Consider the following 17,709-nt stretch of genomic DNA (forward strand, 5'->3'; position numbering starts at 1 on the left):
TAAGTTTATTTCCAAGTTCTTAGTTACATATCCACATGAAGACATTAAGGACATAATTATAGACAAACACTGGCTCCCATCACCCAGGGCCAGCCAGCTGTAACTGTCACTGAATAGAACACTCACCAAGAAGATTCTATCATCCACACACAAACATTCCACACAACATCACCAGCTACATCACCAGAGACAGGCACAATACAACAGTTACCTCACACGCATGCTCCTTATGTCCACCCCTCGCCAGACAAAGAATTAGGCAAGAGGTGATGGCCAGGGCATTAGAAGCCCCAAACATGAACAAAAAAATAATTTTAAAAATATTCTTTCAAATAGAAAGTGCTAATATTGCATTAAAAGCAAATTAAGATTTCTTTCTTAAATTGCATGCCTGTGTTATTTTGATCCAGTGGTGCTAATGGGCACAGGGGGCTATGCACATGGTGTTGGCAAATTGTGCTACATTACATTTTCCACTAAGCATGTGTGTTTCTTTTTTCTTCGCGTGTAGTTGATGTGAGCATGGGCAATAATTTTGACAGCCACACCATAGTGGTATTAACTGAACATTGATGGTAGAAGCTGCAAATTTGTGCGAGTACCTGGGCATATAATAGCAATGCCTGGAAAATGCCTAATACTTATGCACAAGCCAAACCTCATGGCTTTGCCAATGCTTTGTGCTCTAGCACCTTAGGGCGTTCTTATGTGCAGAATGGGATTGCCATAATAAATGATCTAGGACCCAAATAATTGGACCAACTTAAAGAATATGGCAAAGTACTACTTTATTATCAGTTCAATAAATTAGGGAAACCTGGCGAACAATAATTATAGTCCACACACTCTCAACTGCATTTCAGTTAAACAAAGGCTTTATACCTCAATGTGCGTCAGTTATGACATCAACCTACATGGCAAATAATAAAACCCATCGGACGAAGGGACTGGTTAGGGGACTATATCTACTTATGGTCTCTATAAGTGTTAGTAACATGATAGGCTGCCACACATCTAGTAGGCATGCCTTCAACTTCCCTCTAACTACATATAATACAGATTATAGCAGCATAATAGTAACAGATTGGCCTCTGCAACAATGTATGATCACCAGTGCATAGGCCCTCTGATTGGTTTGCATTCTCTCCCAACCTTGGGCATTCGGCCCGTTAGCAGCACATAAGCAAAACAAAACCCAGGTGCTGAGAACAACATCAGACTACTGCCCACTTGCCCAATTAGTCTACCATCTCTCATCAGCCAAGCCTTCATTCAAGGCCTCTTCTTTGTACTTGACCTTGCCAGATGTTCTCTTCCCAGGAACTTTAAGGGCAGTTAAGGTACATTGTTATCTTCAGCTGGAGCTCATGAATAGGCCTTGTTTTCTGGTCTTGAACCACGTGAGGAGAGACCATGATTTTGTCCATTTCGCCTTTCTATTTAGTGCTATTTGTTTCAACTATCCTGGGTGTCAATACCCTCTTCAGCCTCTGGAGACTTGGTTGCTTCATCTCTCATACGCTTTAAGCATCTTTGATCATCAATACTTGGCATTCACAAATGTGCGCTCATTACTTAATCTACGAGAAATATGTCCTGCATATATTGCTTATCCTCGTTAACTCCCTTTGCATCCTTCAGTTACTATTTGCTGTGGCATCCTTGATCTCTGGCCAACAGCTATTTCTTGTTCATGCACAATTTTGCATTTCCAGAGTCTGTCAGCTCTTCAAGCCCTGGTCTCTCTCCTTCAAGCTTTTCACTTACTATTATACGAAAGCAACATCCTTTTTGTTCAACATGGCCGCCTCACCCATTTTATGTTTTCTACTACTGCAAGCTTCTATGTGACTCATCTACCTTGCATTTCTGCGTATATACATTCACTACTCATCTGGTTTCTCATCTTCTTTGCATATATATGATTTCTACTCACTTGTATTTATGTTTACTTTGTTTCTTCAGTTACATCTTCATTCGTTAAGCATTCTTACATCGTTTCGGTGCGTCATCATCTCTTCTCCTATGACATCACTTTTCACATGTCAGATTTTCCTTAAAGCTCTTTGATATTCAGCGGTGTCTGCCAATCTCCGGCTACCACTTCAGTTTGAGGGTACCTTTCGATACGGTTGTCTGAGTGCATAAAGTCTCTCATACACTCAGCATTGGGATTATGCCTGTTGTCACGCACAGTGTCATCTGGTTCTTCATCCAGTATGTCGTAGGTGAGAGGGCGGGTTCCATCAATGATGTACACATCTGCTTCTCTACAGCTTGTTTTTAACATGACTTCAGTGAAGGACGGACGTAGTGCTTATAAATTGAGAGGCTGAAGGCATACCTTGTTAAGAAATTTCTATTACACCAGTAGCACGGTTACAGCTCCAATTAAGTTATTAACTCGTGGAAGACTGCTTTGAAAAAACACCAGCAGGCACTTCGAGCACAAAGTTTGATGATCGGCTTAAAAAACCTAGCTCAAAGAGATCCTAGGAGGATGTGTTTTGAGAAGGGAGGGTCAGGAAGTGTGTTGGAATGGCCATAGGAATTAACATGGCCATGTTCAGTCAATGAATGGGTACATACCAAAAAATGCCTACAAGCTTTGTGTCACTCCTCATATATGCCATTTCTCCACAGCTGCAGTCTAACGCAGTAGGTTTGCATTATAGGTGGCACTTTAACACCATCTAATAGCTCATACTAAAAATTCACATAACAAGTGGCACACGTCACACAGTTCAAAATATGCTGCTCCCTCACATGCCATATAACACAATATAATTGACCACCATGGAAGAAAAAGTCACACAGAAATGCAATTTAATAATCTTTATTTGCATAATCCAATACAGTTTTTGTAATATGGCACAGGATATTGCACTACACTCTACAAAGTCTTGTGGCTTAGCGACCACAGATGGGGCACCATTTTCTCTATATTTGCAGGCTCCCTCAGGTAGAAAAGAAGTGTCAAAATATATTAGACAACTTGAAGACCAGATGTCAGTTAATTGTGTCTTATCTAGAAGAGGAGGGAAGAGCTGAAGAGTAAGGCTACTAGACATTCACATCCCAGCTAAAGAGTGGGGCGAGCAGGTCAAGGGGACCCTGAAAAGTGCAACATTTCACAAGCAGCCTCTCTTTCTGCTCAACTAAGACACTTTTTAGAAGGAGCTATGTTTCCATTATTACTTAGAGTATTTTGTCGGCTATTTTTAAGGTAGTTGACGCACAGCCTAGCGGCGGGGCTCTTTACAGAGAGCAGTTATTGTTTTGTTGTGTTATGTTAAAGGTTCTTATACAGTGCACTGTTACCACCTGCGTGGTCCCTTGGTGCTCTGGCGGATCTATAAAGCAAGAGGGTAAGGGGGATGAGTTAGTAGGACTCAACGGGAGAAACGAGCAACAGTGCTATGATGTGCTGTTGGCAGCTTCAGTTTGGCTTACACCATTCGCTGAGCCTTGGTGTGTTTTTCGGTTGGTAGACGTCATGTGCTGTTGTGCGAGGCTGTGTGTGGCTTGTTTCGTTGATGTGGTGTAGTGAAGTGCATGTGGTTTGTTGTTCTGTAGAGGTATGGTGTGTTTAGTTCAACGTTTGAGAGGTGTATGCAGAGGAAGAGTATTTTTAGTAGGCTTGGTAAGTGCCGGTTCTGTTACAAAGCAGCTCCCAGCCTTCTTAGGTTGACATGCTAAGTTTATTACAGCTTCTCAGGACACCTTCACAAGCAGTTGCATAGTCCTTAAGTAAGTTACATTAATAGGACAGGAACACTGGCAGCCCATCACCCAGGCTTCAGGCTGACTACCTGCCCAACATAGAACCTTCCCTCAAGCATTCTGACACTCAGACACAAACACTCCACATGATATCACAACATTCCTTCTGCATTCCCACTACCAAGCTAAGCCAGACACAACACATCTCCTCCCCTTACAATGGCACATTGCACAGAGCATACAATACATAACGCATACGCAACACACCTCCCCTCTTGGGTATGGTTTGGATGTGATGAGTGTATTTTAGATTTAACTACTTGAGGACTTGCAGTTTAGGGTCACAGCAAGCGACATGGACTTTTAGTATGGAGTAAGGTGTATGGTATGGTCCAAAACTAGTATTGAAGTTGGAGTTTTCCTGAATGTTTAGTTTTTGACTTCTTTGAGAATTCTCAGCATTTACGTTGTCCCATAACAACATGGACTTTTATTTGACAACATGGACTTTTAGGATTGGATTTGGGTCGGGTTCATGACATCTAATGTTTTAGAGACTAGATGTAACTTTTTGAGGATTTTCAGCATTTAGGTCGCTAAATAACAACATCGACTTTTAGGAATGGATTTGGTTTGGGCTTCATGACATATATAGTGTCTTTTAAGAAATGCATCCAAACTAATGCTGAAAATATTGCAATGTGAACTACATATTGTGTAATATGTGATGTATGGAGTAGGGTATGGAAGATCTGTATGGATCCGGGCAGTTTAGTCATTTTGGGGGTAGCGCCTTCAAATATCCCTTGTATGGGTGTTGATATGGTTGTCTGGTGATTGAGGGGGTATCGCCTCCCATGTTTTTGGTTTTGGGTGAAGCTTATATGAAATTTATAAGTATGGTTGCGGATGGTGTGAGTGCCAGGTCAGCACGTCTTACCTCTCAATGTGGTTGCTGGGGGCAGCGCCTTTAGCCTACCATTCAGTATGGATGTGGATGGGTATGCCACAAGGGTGTTTGAGAGGTAGTGCCACATGGTATGGTATCTGGGGGTAGCGCCTCCAGTTTGGTGTGGGCGTGATTGTGATGAGTCGCACAGTGTACGTGGGTTTATGGTGGAAGTGCCACCATATATGTCGGGGCATGACTGTAATGAGTTATGCATGGTTATCCCACGTATGACTGTGTGAGGTGGTAGCGCCACCAATTGTCGGGGTGTGTCTGAAGTTAGTCATGCAAGGTGATTGGTTTGGTATCTGAGTGGTAGCGCCCCCAGTAGGTGTAGGGGTATGTGTGTACGGGTGGTAGCGCCCCCGACTTTGGTATGGGCATGTCTGTAGTATTAGGCATTGCATGGTCAAACACTACCCCGACTTTGTGGTTTATTTACCACAAATAATTTGATTTATTTTCTCTGTGCACATGCAGTGCGGCTGTGTTTAGCTGTACTGTGTGCGCTTCTATGACTCTTTCCACCCTCATCAGGGTCCGAAGTGTGACAGTGATATTGGTTGTTGGTCCTGGTGTGCCTGACCAGTGCATCGGGTATGAGGTGTTTGGTAGAGTGTCAGAGCACGTGTTGTGTACTAGCCCTGATGATGCGAGTCGGTGTGAATGGCTTATGTTGGTGTGTGTGGAGATGTGTTGTGTAACGCTTTGCTATATTGTGATGTGCAATGTAAAGGGAGGAGATGTGTTGTGTATGGCTTGGCTTTGCAGAAGGAATGTTGTGATGTCATGTGGAGTGTTTATGCCTGAGTGATGGAATGCTTGGGTGAATGTTCTAACCTGGAGTTGTTCAGCCAGAGGCCTGGGTGATGGGCTGCCAGTGTTTTATTGTCCTATATGTAATGTATTGATTGACTGCTTATAATGATAATAATAAACATAGCAAGTCAACCTAAGAAGGCTGGGAGTCACCTCACTACAGGTTCCCTATCCAAACCCCACTGTTTTGATTGACTGTGACCCGTGTCTCTTCCCCTGCCGTATATTCTGGTGTGCTACACTTACCACTCCTATGCTATGTGCAGAAGGGTGGGCCCTCAAAGGGCTATTCAGTGGCAGTACCCTCACATAGCCTTTCCCCTAGAGCATACCCTGGTGTGCAGAGACCACAGGCTCCTCCAAAGGGCTGGGGGGGAGGCACTCCCCCGGCCCTACGGTCCATCAGTTCCCGAGATCAGCACGCCTCCCCCCATTTTTCATTGAAGGACCCCTGGCAGTGGTCCAATTAAGTCAGACCCATCTCTCTTCCTCTGTTTCCCATTTGACCGTCTAAAGGCAAGGGTACGCCTGAGTCTCCCTCTGATTCGGACGGGTCTCTTCTTCACTGCACCCCACTGTGTCTGACCTAATCCCCGGTCCTTGTCATGGTAGAAACACCAACATTTGGTACTCAACAGTAAATGCAGTGACACCTAGATTTGAGACACAACATTGTGCTAGGAAAGCACGTGCACATGTTATGGTGCAGGGCGGCAGTGTCTGAGCAGGACCCAAAATAGACCCAGACACCCAAAGAAAGTGCCCCACTTTTGCAACTCACAATTTGTGACTTTTTGCAGGGAGACAGTAGTGCCTGGAGGTGTCCTTTGAGGAATATATGTGTGAAATGGTGCTGACTGAAGCACAATTGGCCAGTAACAGTGGTCATGACTACCTGCTGGACACTGCACTAAATCATCAAACTGGTCGACATTGGCCCACAAAACCGAGCAAGAATGACCTGTTTGGCAGGCTCTTCGGGTGCTTCCCTGTTACCCTATGGGCCAGTCTAGTTCTGGTGAGGGATCTACTTTCGGTCTGTTGACAGAGACGTACGTGGTTATGGCTTGGAGAGCGCATTTACTCACAATTAAACCATTTTTGTAAGGGATAACAATGTGAGGCACACAGAGTTTAAGTGACGTTCCCAGAATCATGCCATTTTATTATGAATTCGGGTTTGGAACCCAGTTCTTTAGGCTAAAATTTCAACTGTTTAGACTCTAGACCATCAATTGCAGCGTGATTCATAGTTTTATTAGCAAAATCCCAATGCATGCAATACCATAGAAACAAAGACATTTTAATGAGAACTTCTGGGCCAAGTGAACATTCTTTTTATCTGGGAAAGTGTGTTCAGGTTTTTGAAATTATGCATTTGCCCTTAAAGTTCCAGTCCTGCCAGAATCAAAAACTGGCACTAGGGTACTTGGTTGAATCGATAAGATGCTGAAGGCCAAATCTCCCTCAGTCTGATGGTTGATGGTTTCTGGACTCCAAGCTCCCACTACCCCCATTCCCCTCACCTGTGCAACATGCTTCTCCTATAGGATCTGATGTGGCAGGATTGTCCTGATACTATACCTCCTAGCAATCACCCTCCCCTGCTAGGCCCCAGATCCTTCACCATGGCTTAGCCTGAGGCCTCTAGCTACACCCGCCTCTCCTGTCATGCCCACACCCCGCCTTGGCTCGGCAGGCCACAACCTAATGCTGCCCTCAGGACACCAGCTCCCGGTACCTTTCCATAGCTGTGTACAAATACCACCTTATAGGGAGTATTCCGGTGCTTACACCAAAGTTGCGTACTGATCTTGCTACACAATGTTCCGTGCATATAACTGAAAGGTTTCTTCACAAATGTCTGCTTCCTAGTATTACCAAATGCCTACAAACATCATGGAAACATGCTATGCTATGTAAGAGGAGCTCTGACCGAACACCGGGAGAGCTCTCCCTCTGACACCTGTCACTTGTCATTCTGTGTTATTGTATTCTGCTGTATGTATTTCTCTAATAATAACTTGGTTTGCCTCTCAGCTGTGTCCTGACTCTTCATTGCTGCAAGATTTCCCCCTGCCTTGGGGATTTCCTTATCAGATCCAAAGCACCGAAAAGGCATGCAAATGGCAGAGGTTTCACTGTGTAAGACCCAATAACATAAAATAACATACCCTTTCCAGCAATGATGAAAGTGTTGGACAAGGGTTCTATAAGCTCTCCTGGAAAGACAGAAAGGTAGGGTGATTGATGGACGAATGATGCTGTTTGCTACTATAACAAACCCACAGGATTACAGCCGAGGGGGCCATATGCTCTAGCAGAAGAACACAATCAGGTGCTGCCATCAGTGGACACCTTTGAGGCCAAGGGCTTTACATAAAGGGATTCAGTTCGTAGATAGTAGTTCCTCAATGCACAAGAAGGATGAGGGACGTGAACCAGATGGCTGAGTAAGCAGTGCGGGTGATGGCCAGATGTCTGTGGATATTTGTCTTTAGGTTCCTGCAATGGATTGACACCTCCTGACAGGCATGTACTCAATCTCTGCTGTACGGACTCCGGAAAGGGTTCAGAAGCTTGTTGTTCTCACAAGATGTGGTGTTTGGGAATTTCTGGGAATGTTCGACCTCAGGGATCAGCCTCCTTAAGTAGTGGGAATAGTCAGGGTCAAAGAGGCACTGGCTACTGGTCTCTTGCTGAAGCGACAGCCTAAGGACACATCAATCCTTCCCGAGAAGGGCGAACGCACTCATCTCTCAGACCCTTCAGCCTTTTATCGGGAGCTGAAGTGCGAGGCCTTAGACCTGAGAGAGATAGGGAAGACAGCAGGCCCTTCTCAGACTCTCTCCCCTCAGCAACCACCTCAGGGTTTCAGTCAAACCCTTCACCTGATGACTGACAAAACACCCAGCCTCTTATGAAAGCGGCAGTAGTTGCTCCTCGGGTTCTTGCTCCATGGTGCAAAGAATTTCAAAAGAACTAGCCCTTGTGGTATCCACTACCCCCCTGTGGACCCATCTGATTCGTCTGGACGGCAAGGCCCCATGGCCTCCGCCACATTGTCGTTTAAGGGACTGGCTGTGTGTCCTACAGCTCTTGGAACATCTGGTTCAGCCACGAGTGTGACAGGCTTTTGCAGCTCTCCAGTTATTGGGCTATTTGCCAGCCTATCCTGCAGGCCTATCAACCTGACTGCTTCACCACCTCTGATGCATTATCACATTTGTTGGCAGGATGTTCCCTGCTCTCAAACTCTCCCACTCAATAGTGTAGTCCAGCGGGTGCTGACTTTCCGTACCCACCAGTGCTAGATTCACCAGACGGGTTGGAGATAAAGAAAGCAAGCATGCAGCATCGTATGCTACTGTCATGGACAGGATATAACTGGTTTATGGTCATAAAACCGAAATTAGAAATCTCGAAAAAAAAAATCACGAAAAAAAGGCCGAAAAAAAAAATATCGAATTTTTTTTTATGACGTTTTTTTTCGAAATGGGGGGGTTCCCCCCACCCCTCTTTTTTTCTATTTTTTTTTTTATTTTAACCCTTTTTTTTACTTACCTGACCCAAAAAATACATATATATATAAAAAAAAAAAAATTCGATATTTTTTTTTTCGGCCTTTTTTTTCGAGATTTTTGTTATTCGGGATTTTTTTTTCGGCCTTTTGACCGACCACCGATATAACTGTTTTCACAGAGGGATGCGCCGTAGGGTGTGAATGGGAGAGAACAAAGGAAATAGACATCCAACATTGCAATAATGTACTCAGCATCCTCTAGGCATCTTGTAACCCAACAGAGTGGAAAGTGGTTCAACCCCTATGTGAGGAAGACTGTCCCTCCTTTTAGTGTAACAATCCCAGGGCTAAGGTGATAATCCCCACCCGGGGCAGGGGAACAGAAGCAGACACTCAGGCAGGCCTTTGTGTCTCAGAGATAGAAGTCACTGTGAGGAGCAAGAGCATGAAGGGGCTTAGAGAAGAGGGTGAGAACAAAGATAGGGAGGGCGACATGTATGCAGGACCAAATGTAGGTTTCCACAACAAACCTAGCGCACTTCCAACCTTAAGGGGGGCAATACATGGACATGGAAAATTGAAACTGTCCCTCTTCTCTTTCTTCTCCATGTGATCTTCCATTCCTATATGTGCCACCTATTTGCTTCCAATTGGTACTTTCCTCCTTTTTCTTAGGGATGTGATTGGTTAACATGTGATAGGTTCACTGCTTTTAAAGGCCACCGCCTTTTTTCCTTAAACCCTCACTGATGGAAATTGGTACATGACAATGAAGTAAAATGCTACGGAAACTTTGGCGCCATTTTGAAATCTTCGAGTTTTTTGTACCTTGCAAGCTGCGATCACACTACTTCCTGGCAGATTTCTTTCCATGTCATAGTGATACCGTGTGTTACCACTGATGAGGCATCTGTAGGTTACTTGCCGTTGTTTTCATCCCAATGTTCGAAAAGGAAGTTTTGTCACATATCGTTTCCACGGCTTCAAGATCTCGCTGGAGGGAGGAAATGGATTGCTGAAGCAAGAGGGGGCATCTCCCTACAAAATGTTCCAGTCCAATCACAGTTTTGATCTGAAGCAATATTTCTCTGTTAGCCCTACAACGTATATTTCCTTTTTTTTTTTGGTGATACGACCTGTGTGCTCATTCCATCCTGTTTTATGGATTTGTCATCTTTGCCCCAAAAACGATGTTTTCCTCTATGTTGGGTTACCCTTCATTATTTTAGCCATTGCTTGTAGTATTGCTGTTTGTTGGAGTACCCCGTCTTTGTTTTTTGGCTTCTCCAATGGGTTAACCTTATTTGGTAATTTCTCCCCAGCTTTCTGGATTTCTCCTCGGGGGACTATGAGTTCCTCAAAATCACTAACTTCCTGCCAGAAGATGACTGGTTCAGGTAACTCAGGCATTACCGCCCCACGCCATGAAATTTGATTTTCTTGTATGCTAAAGGGGACACCCACTTTGGTATAGGACTTACGTTTCCATTGGACACATGTAATACCCGCAGTGGTAACCCATACTATCGCGTGCGATTGTGGTTGAGTAGATATGGCGGCTGTTTGGTTACTCCTTGATGGCTTCTTATTAACTCCTTTTAATATGGGTCAGAAAGGCCTCTTTTCTCTTCTTTCTCTTGTCCTGGGCTTGGCTTATTGACTTCAATGCCTTCTGCTTTGTGGGGCGTTACATCATCTCCCCAATAATAGGGCTGAAAAGTCTATTGTATACCTTTTATTTAGTAGGGGCTTGACCTGAGATTTGCTGTTGTAATTTCCATAAATTCGATTTATGTTTAGCAGGGCATCTTCCGCAGACATAGCCTGATTGTCAACATTCAAAACATTGTACGAGCAATGGTGGGGAGAAGCTTAGGCCAGTTTTGCTTACCTTAAATCTGGGTTTCTGTGCCGTTTCTTCTGTAAAGCAGCTTCTTACAGAAGACCCTTTCGTAGCTCTCTCCCCAGTTGGTATTCCCAAAGTTCCAGTTCTTCCACAACCTAGCAGTCAGTCCCAATGATGGTTGGTGCCAACCCTTTGACAGGCCGAGGTGATGTTTTACGACCTCTTCCAGTAAAAGCTAAATACGCTTCTCATACACTCCTTTGGATGGAAACGGGAGAAGCATCTTGAAATCGCTCCAGTGCGGTTCGATCAATGACCAGCTGTTGTGTGGTTGTAGCAGTTTGTAGCCATTTAAGATGTGTATCCCTCACTCTATAACCAAACCCCCCAGGTGTTTCATTTGGACCCATTTTAAGATCTCTACATGTTTGTCTGAAGAGATATTTTTTAAAGCCCAGTCTTCTCAATATTATTTCCCTGACCTCCTCGAAGGTGAGTCCCCTTCGTGGGCTTAGCTGCTTGATAGGCAAGCTGCACTTCCCCCAAATAGGAATGTAGTAATATATTGACTCCACCTTTCCAATGGTCAGCTTGCATTTCTTGTGAAAACGAGAAAGTTCACTATTAGGAAACTCATGTCCCCTGCATACTATCTTATAACCTAAATAAGGCAAGTGATTAATAGTTAGTGGCAAGTGGTTCCAAATAATGAACAGGATTTGCTACTAATGTTACGATTCCTCGTCAGCACGGGATTTTTCGGCGCTTTTCTCTATGGCGCTGCTGGCGTCCCGTTGCTAATCTCCATTTTGTTACACCCAAGATGGCCACTGTTTCACAGGGGATTGGTCTAGAGGTTCCGGAGACGAGAGAACCGACTCCACCCATCCTCAATGTGAAAGTATTTCCGGCACCCAACAAAGGACAGCTTTGCTTTGCTTCTGTCTACAGAGACTGCGCTCCGTGAGTATCGCTCCTAGGGACCTTTAATCCTTACGAACTCGCAATCCTCACAGACACATATTCTTACTTTCCTTTTCTCCCTCTCAGGGTTACATCCAACGTGATCGCGAATCTCTCTACACTCTCCCAGGAACTACGTGGCCCAGCATACCCACCAGATCCCGATCTCTTAGGTAAACATAGTACCTTCTCCATCACCTTCCAAACATTTGTTTACCCCTGCATGCATTCAACCTGCTTTCCCCTTTTTCTCAGCATTTGCATGGTCCAGGCAGTATCGAACTACAATAACCAACCCTTCTTCCTGAACGCGGATCCATTTCCCGAGTATTTCTTTCCCTTCTCTCTCTCCCTTCGGACTCCGAACAAACTCATCTCAGATTCCGACTAGCCCTCCAGGGTAGAGTTTCCCACATTATTTCACATTACCTGATTCCTTTTGTTTCTGTTCCCAAATCTAACTGTTGCTTCTCATTATAGCTAAAAGACTTCTAGCATCCTACGGACGACTTGACTGAGAACTACCTACTCCGGGAGACGTCCACGGGAGACAGTCCGCATCCGACTCTTCACCACCTCCATCTCTGGGTTTGTTGAAATGCCTCGCAAACTGGCTGTGATTTCTGGTTTTCTTACTGGATTTGTTGCATCTGTAGCTGTATTATTTGCGAGAGCGGTTTTGTCAGGTTCTCTCCTAGACTTCCGCTTTGTAATTGCATGCTGCCATTTCACAAGAATGCCGCAACTGGGATGGGGCTTTTTTCAGAGGATGTGTACTGGACAAGGTCTGTCTTGATTCTAATGAAGCCGGGCTCCATCCCATGTTCATGTGTCCAGTGTCTTTCTGCCAAGTCTTAGGATCACCACTTTGACACCATGTGTAGCAAAGTGTTTCCATAAGAACATCAGCTGGGAAAGGAAAAAAGTATGTTTTTTTTTTTTACTTCTGAATAATATTCAGACTTTCTCTATGAATTTGCGGTGGACTTTGCTTTCCTTAAGTATCTTCCTCACCGTAGGTTGCTTGTGGCCACGTTCACAGACATTCAGAGGCTTGACTTCAACCATCTTCACCTCTAATCAGTCTCTTGGCTTTGCTAGCAAGCTCTATATCAAAGGCAATGTCTAGCCTCTTGACATCAGCACAGACTCTTTGTAGGCTTTTTTTGTCAAACTGTGGATCAGAGACAGCATCCAGCCTGTTGGTTTTGTTTTGTCTCACACACACTCTGCACGCGGCAGCACTCATCAGTCCGATGCTTCGCCATCAATCTCTGCATCTGAGGCAACTTCCATCCTCTTGATGTAAACATGTTTGACAGAGAGTAGGCAATCAGTGCCTATTGTTTGCAGCAGTTCATTTAAGGCAGCGAGAAACAGCGGGTCAGACACACTCCTTAACAGCCCTATATCCTTGCAACCAGCCAACAGTCCTCTCAGTGGCTGGTAACACGGTTATCCCGACAGCTTCTCCATCATTTCTCTGATCCCTCGGTGCTCACTTTTCTTATGTGCCACCTACTCACTGCCAATTAGTAGGACCCTTCTCAATATTTCTTGGCACTATAAATGGTGGTGACTTGCTTGCTAACACCAAATCCCTTTCGCGTAATTGCTTTGCGTATGTACCTCATCGCATCGAAAGGCGGAGGCAGACTAGAAGTAGGTTCTAGTCTTCCCAGCGAGTTTTGTTTTCTGCATTAGAGGCGTGTAATCCCGAGGTCATGCATCTTTCCCTCCTTCGTGGTCATTCCTAAGTGGAGAGCGGGGCCATTTTTAACACGTTTCACTCGCCAAGTGCCCAGAACACTAATGCACCAATGCTCTGGCTGTCAAGTGCGCCTTAGTTAGGGTGACCAGATTTCCCAAATAAAAATCTGCCACGGCCACAAACATAAAGGAAGGACTACCATGGCAGACCCTCCTGGCCCCCTTCTTCCCGTAGGCGCACCAATATTTCCCAGACTGAACTGCTATGCTGCTAATAAACTAATGTAAGCATGTCATTAGCAGAGGAGCTTTTGCTCTGATTAATATTACACGCTTTCCTATCCAGCTGGTTTCCCAGCCGGTCTGTGTGGCTCAAACTGGTAATGCAGTATGGTGGGTACATGCAAGATTGGTGGTTCAAGCCCAGCCTGGACTCAATGTACAATCTCAATTATTCTGATGTTTGCTTGCTTTATGATGTTTGCCCACCATCGATATTCAATCATTTCATATTGGCAACACTCCCCTAAAACATCCTTGGGATGAGGGACAAAACCTAACCTTAGTGCTTATATCCCTGAGAATGGTGTGCCCGTGGGCAATGGGGACAGAGCATGCACGTGCAGGAATGATGTACTCTACTCTAGGAGAAGGGGGCACTTAAACGACAAATGATGAGCAATGCCAAGCTCCTCCTTATTGGCAACGTCTCAGGGACAGATACAAAATAGTGGTGGTAGTGATATGGCTGTTTCCAGTTAGAAAAATAACAACATCTCAAAATGTTGCTTCTAAAAACAGACTGGCTCGGCTTGATATGTGTTGAGTCCCACACCCCTTTTTGCTCATTGCCAGTTTTGCAATGTATTCTTTCCTTTTTCTGCAGCATCCGTAAACCATCAGGCTCAGGTGAAATATTATTAAAGCTCTTCCTGAGTACTTTAACCTCTAAGTTCTTTAGGGAGTTATTGTTGCCACTCCTCCTCTGCAACTACCTCGGTCAATGGTTGACTGGCCTACAGGGAACTCTGGATTTTTCCTGGTAGGCCTCTGTGCCATGGGCCTCTTTTGTGTGGGTACCCTAGTTTTCTGCTCCTCTTTCCCATGCACCCTACCCTTTCCTTCCTAACCAACATCTCTTTGTTCTGTTTAAATCCCCTGTATAGTAACGCTCATGCTTTAAAATGTACTATTTGGACCCATTTGTTCCAAATATTCTTGGGGGAGAACCCCCAAGATCGACTTAGAGGGTTCGATTTGCTCTCACGGTTTAACAGAGGGCCGCTTGGAAACAGTTCCAGGGCCACTTTTGGTTCCCAGTCCACTCCTGACCTGGGCTCTTGCAATGTCTTCTGGGCAAACACGGCGGCGATGGAGAAGAGAAGGCCACATCCACCCCTAGAAGGAGGAAAAGAAGGAGACGAGTATGCTTGCCTGTCCTAATGTTCATCTTCACATCAACAGAAATAGCAAACACTGTATATAATGTATTTATGATATGCTCTAAACCGAGTGAGGTTCTATTCCAAATACATTCTCCCAGCCTCCAAGGCATTTGTTGTTGCTATGCCAAATAGTTTTAGGTAATTGAGTGTTTTTTGTTCATCTTAAATACTTCTTACCGACCAAAGCCATTATTAAATGACCATGATATATTCTGGGGCAATCATTTGTGCAATGAGATTTTCTCTAGTTTTAAATAATATGGCTTACATGCCCTGTCCGGAGGTTGGACATGGCCTTAAATGGCCCGACAGCCCGAGCTAAGGCAGGCCCCAACAAAGCGAGGTCCTCAGCTTGGGCTGTGGGCCATTAAAGGCCATGTCCGCCCTCCTGGCAGGGCATGAAAGCCATTCGCACCCTGGGGGTTCATCCAGGGTGCGAATGGCATTCAACATTTTTCATCGGGAGATCCATGCTGCTAGTGCAGCCGATCTCCCGGTGAAAAATAAAAAAAAACAAAAAAATGATGTACGCCAAGATATGGAAAAGGGACTAAGTCCCATTTCCATGTCTATGGCAGCGGCCAGATGGGAGGAGCTCCAGAACCGGACCGCAATGCTCTGGTGTCACAGATAAGTGAAGGGGTGGGGAGACAACAGGGAGAGGCTTCCTGTTGCCTCCCTATAAAGATAAAAAAAGAAGAAAAAAAAGCACCCCGTGGGGAAGGGCCTCCAGTGTCTGGGAAAGCAGGCGGGGAATATGTACTCTCTCCCTCTGTTACAGGCACCTGATTGGCTGAGCACCCATGCCTGGGTGCAAATCTGTAATCTAAATGGATGAATATTCTCAAATGTGTTTTGTTTATTTGTTTATTTAAAAAAATATTGCCATAGCTATGCTGCACCAAGACCATCTATCACAGAAAGCAAAACTTTCAGAGAAATCCCACCTTGCAAAGCAGGCCCACCTATCAAAGCAATCACAGTGAGCACACCTAGCAGAGCAAGACCACCAACAATAGGAATCCTTCCCAGTGGAGAAAATCCACTGATCACAGCAGGCCCACCTTGCAGAGCATGCCTACCTATGAAATCAAGCCCACCAATCACAGTGAGCTCGCCTAGCAGAGCAAGCCCACCATCATAGGAAGCCTTACCAGCAGAGGAAATCCACGGATCACAGCAAGCCCACCTAGCAGAGCAACCCAACCTACTAGAGTAAACCTACCAATCACAGCAAGCTCGCCTAGCAGAGCAAGCCCACCAATCATAGGAAGCCTTACCAGCAGAGGAAATCCACTGATCAGAGCAAGCCCACCTAGCAGAGCAACCCAACCTACTAGAGTAAACCTACCAATCACAGCAAGCTCGCCTAGCAGAGCAAGCCCACCAATCATAGGAAGCCTTACCAGCAGAGGAAATCCACTGATCACAGCAAGCCCACCTAGCAGAGAAACCCACCTACTGGAGTAAACCTACCAATCACAGCTAGCTCGCCTAGCAGAGCAAGCCCACCAATCATAAGACGCCTTACCAGCAGAGGAAAACCACTGATCACAGCAAGCCCACCTAGCAGAGCAACCCGACCTACTAGAGTAAACCTACCAATCACAGCAAGCTCACCTAGCAGAGCAAGCCCACCAATCATAGGAAGCTTTACCAGCAGAGGAAATCCACTGATCACAGCAAGCCCACCTAGCAGAGCAACCCACCTACTGGAGTAAACCTACCAATCACAGCTAGCTCACCTAGCAGAGCAAGCCCACCAATCAAAGGAAGCCTCACCAGCAGAGGAAATCCACTGATCACAGCAAGCCCACCTAGAAGAGCAACCCAACCTACTAGAGTAAACCTACCAATCACAGCAAGCTCGCCTAGCAGAGCAAGCCCACCAATCATAGGAAGCCTTACCAGCAGAGGAAATCCACTGATCACAGCAAGCCCACCTAGCAGAGCAACCCAACCTACTAGAGTAAACCTACCAATCACAGCAAGCTCGCCTAGCAGAGCAAGCCCACCAATCATAGGAAGCCTTACCAGCAGAGGAAATCCACTGATCACAGCAAGCCCACCTAGCAGAGCAACCCACCTACTGGAGTAAACCTACCAATCACAGCTAGCTCACCTAGCAGAGCAAGCCCACCAATCATAGGAAGCCTTACCAGCAGAGGAAATCCACTGATCACAGCTAGCTCACCTAGCAGAGCAAGCCCACCAATCAAAGGAAGCCTCACCAGCAGAGGAAATCCACTGATCACAGCAAGCCCACCTAGCAGAGCAACCCAACCTACTAGAGTAAACCTACCAATCACAGCAAGCTCGCCTAGCAGAGCAAGCCCACCAATCATAGGAAGCCTTACCAGCAGAGGAAAACCACTGATCACAGCAAGCCCACCTAGCAGAGCAACCCACCTACTGGAGTAAACCTACCAATCACAGCAAGCTCGCCTAGCAGAGCAAGCCCACCAATCATAGGAAGCCTTACCAGCAGAGGAAATCCACTGATCACAGCAAGCCCACCTAGCAGAGCAACCCACCTACTAGAGTAAACCTACCAATCACAGCAAGCTCGCCTAGCAGAGCAAGCCCACCAATCATAGGAAGCCTTACCAGCAGAGGAAAACCACTGATCACAGCAAGCCCACCTAGCAGAGCAACCCGACCTACTAGATTAAACCTACCAATCACAGCAAGCTCACCTAGCAGAGCAAGCCCACCAATCATAGGAAGCCTT

This window comes from Ambystoma mexicanum, chromosome 9 (genome assembly GCF_040938575.1).
Source record: "Ambystoma mexicanum isolate Mex_15411 chromosome 9, UKY_AmexF1_1, whole genome shotgun sequence".
In the NCBI taxonomy this organism is placed as follows: Eukaryota; Metazoa; Chordata; class Amphibia; order Caudata; family Ambystomatidae; genus Ambystoma; species Ambystoma mexicanum.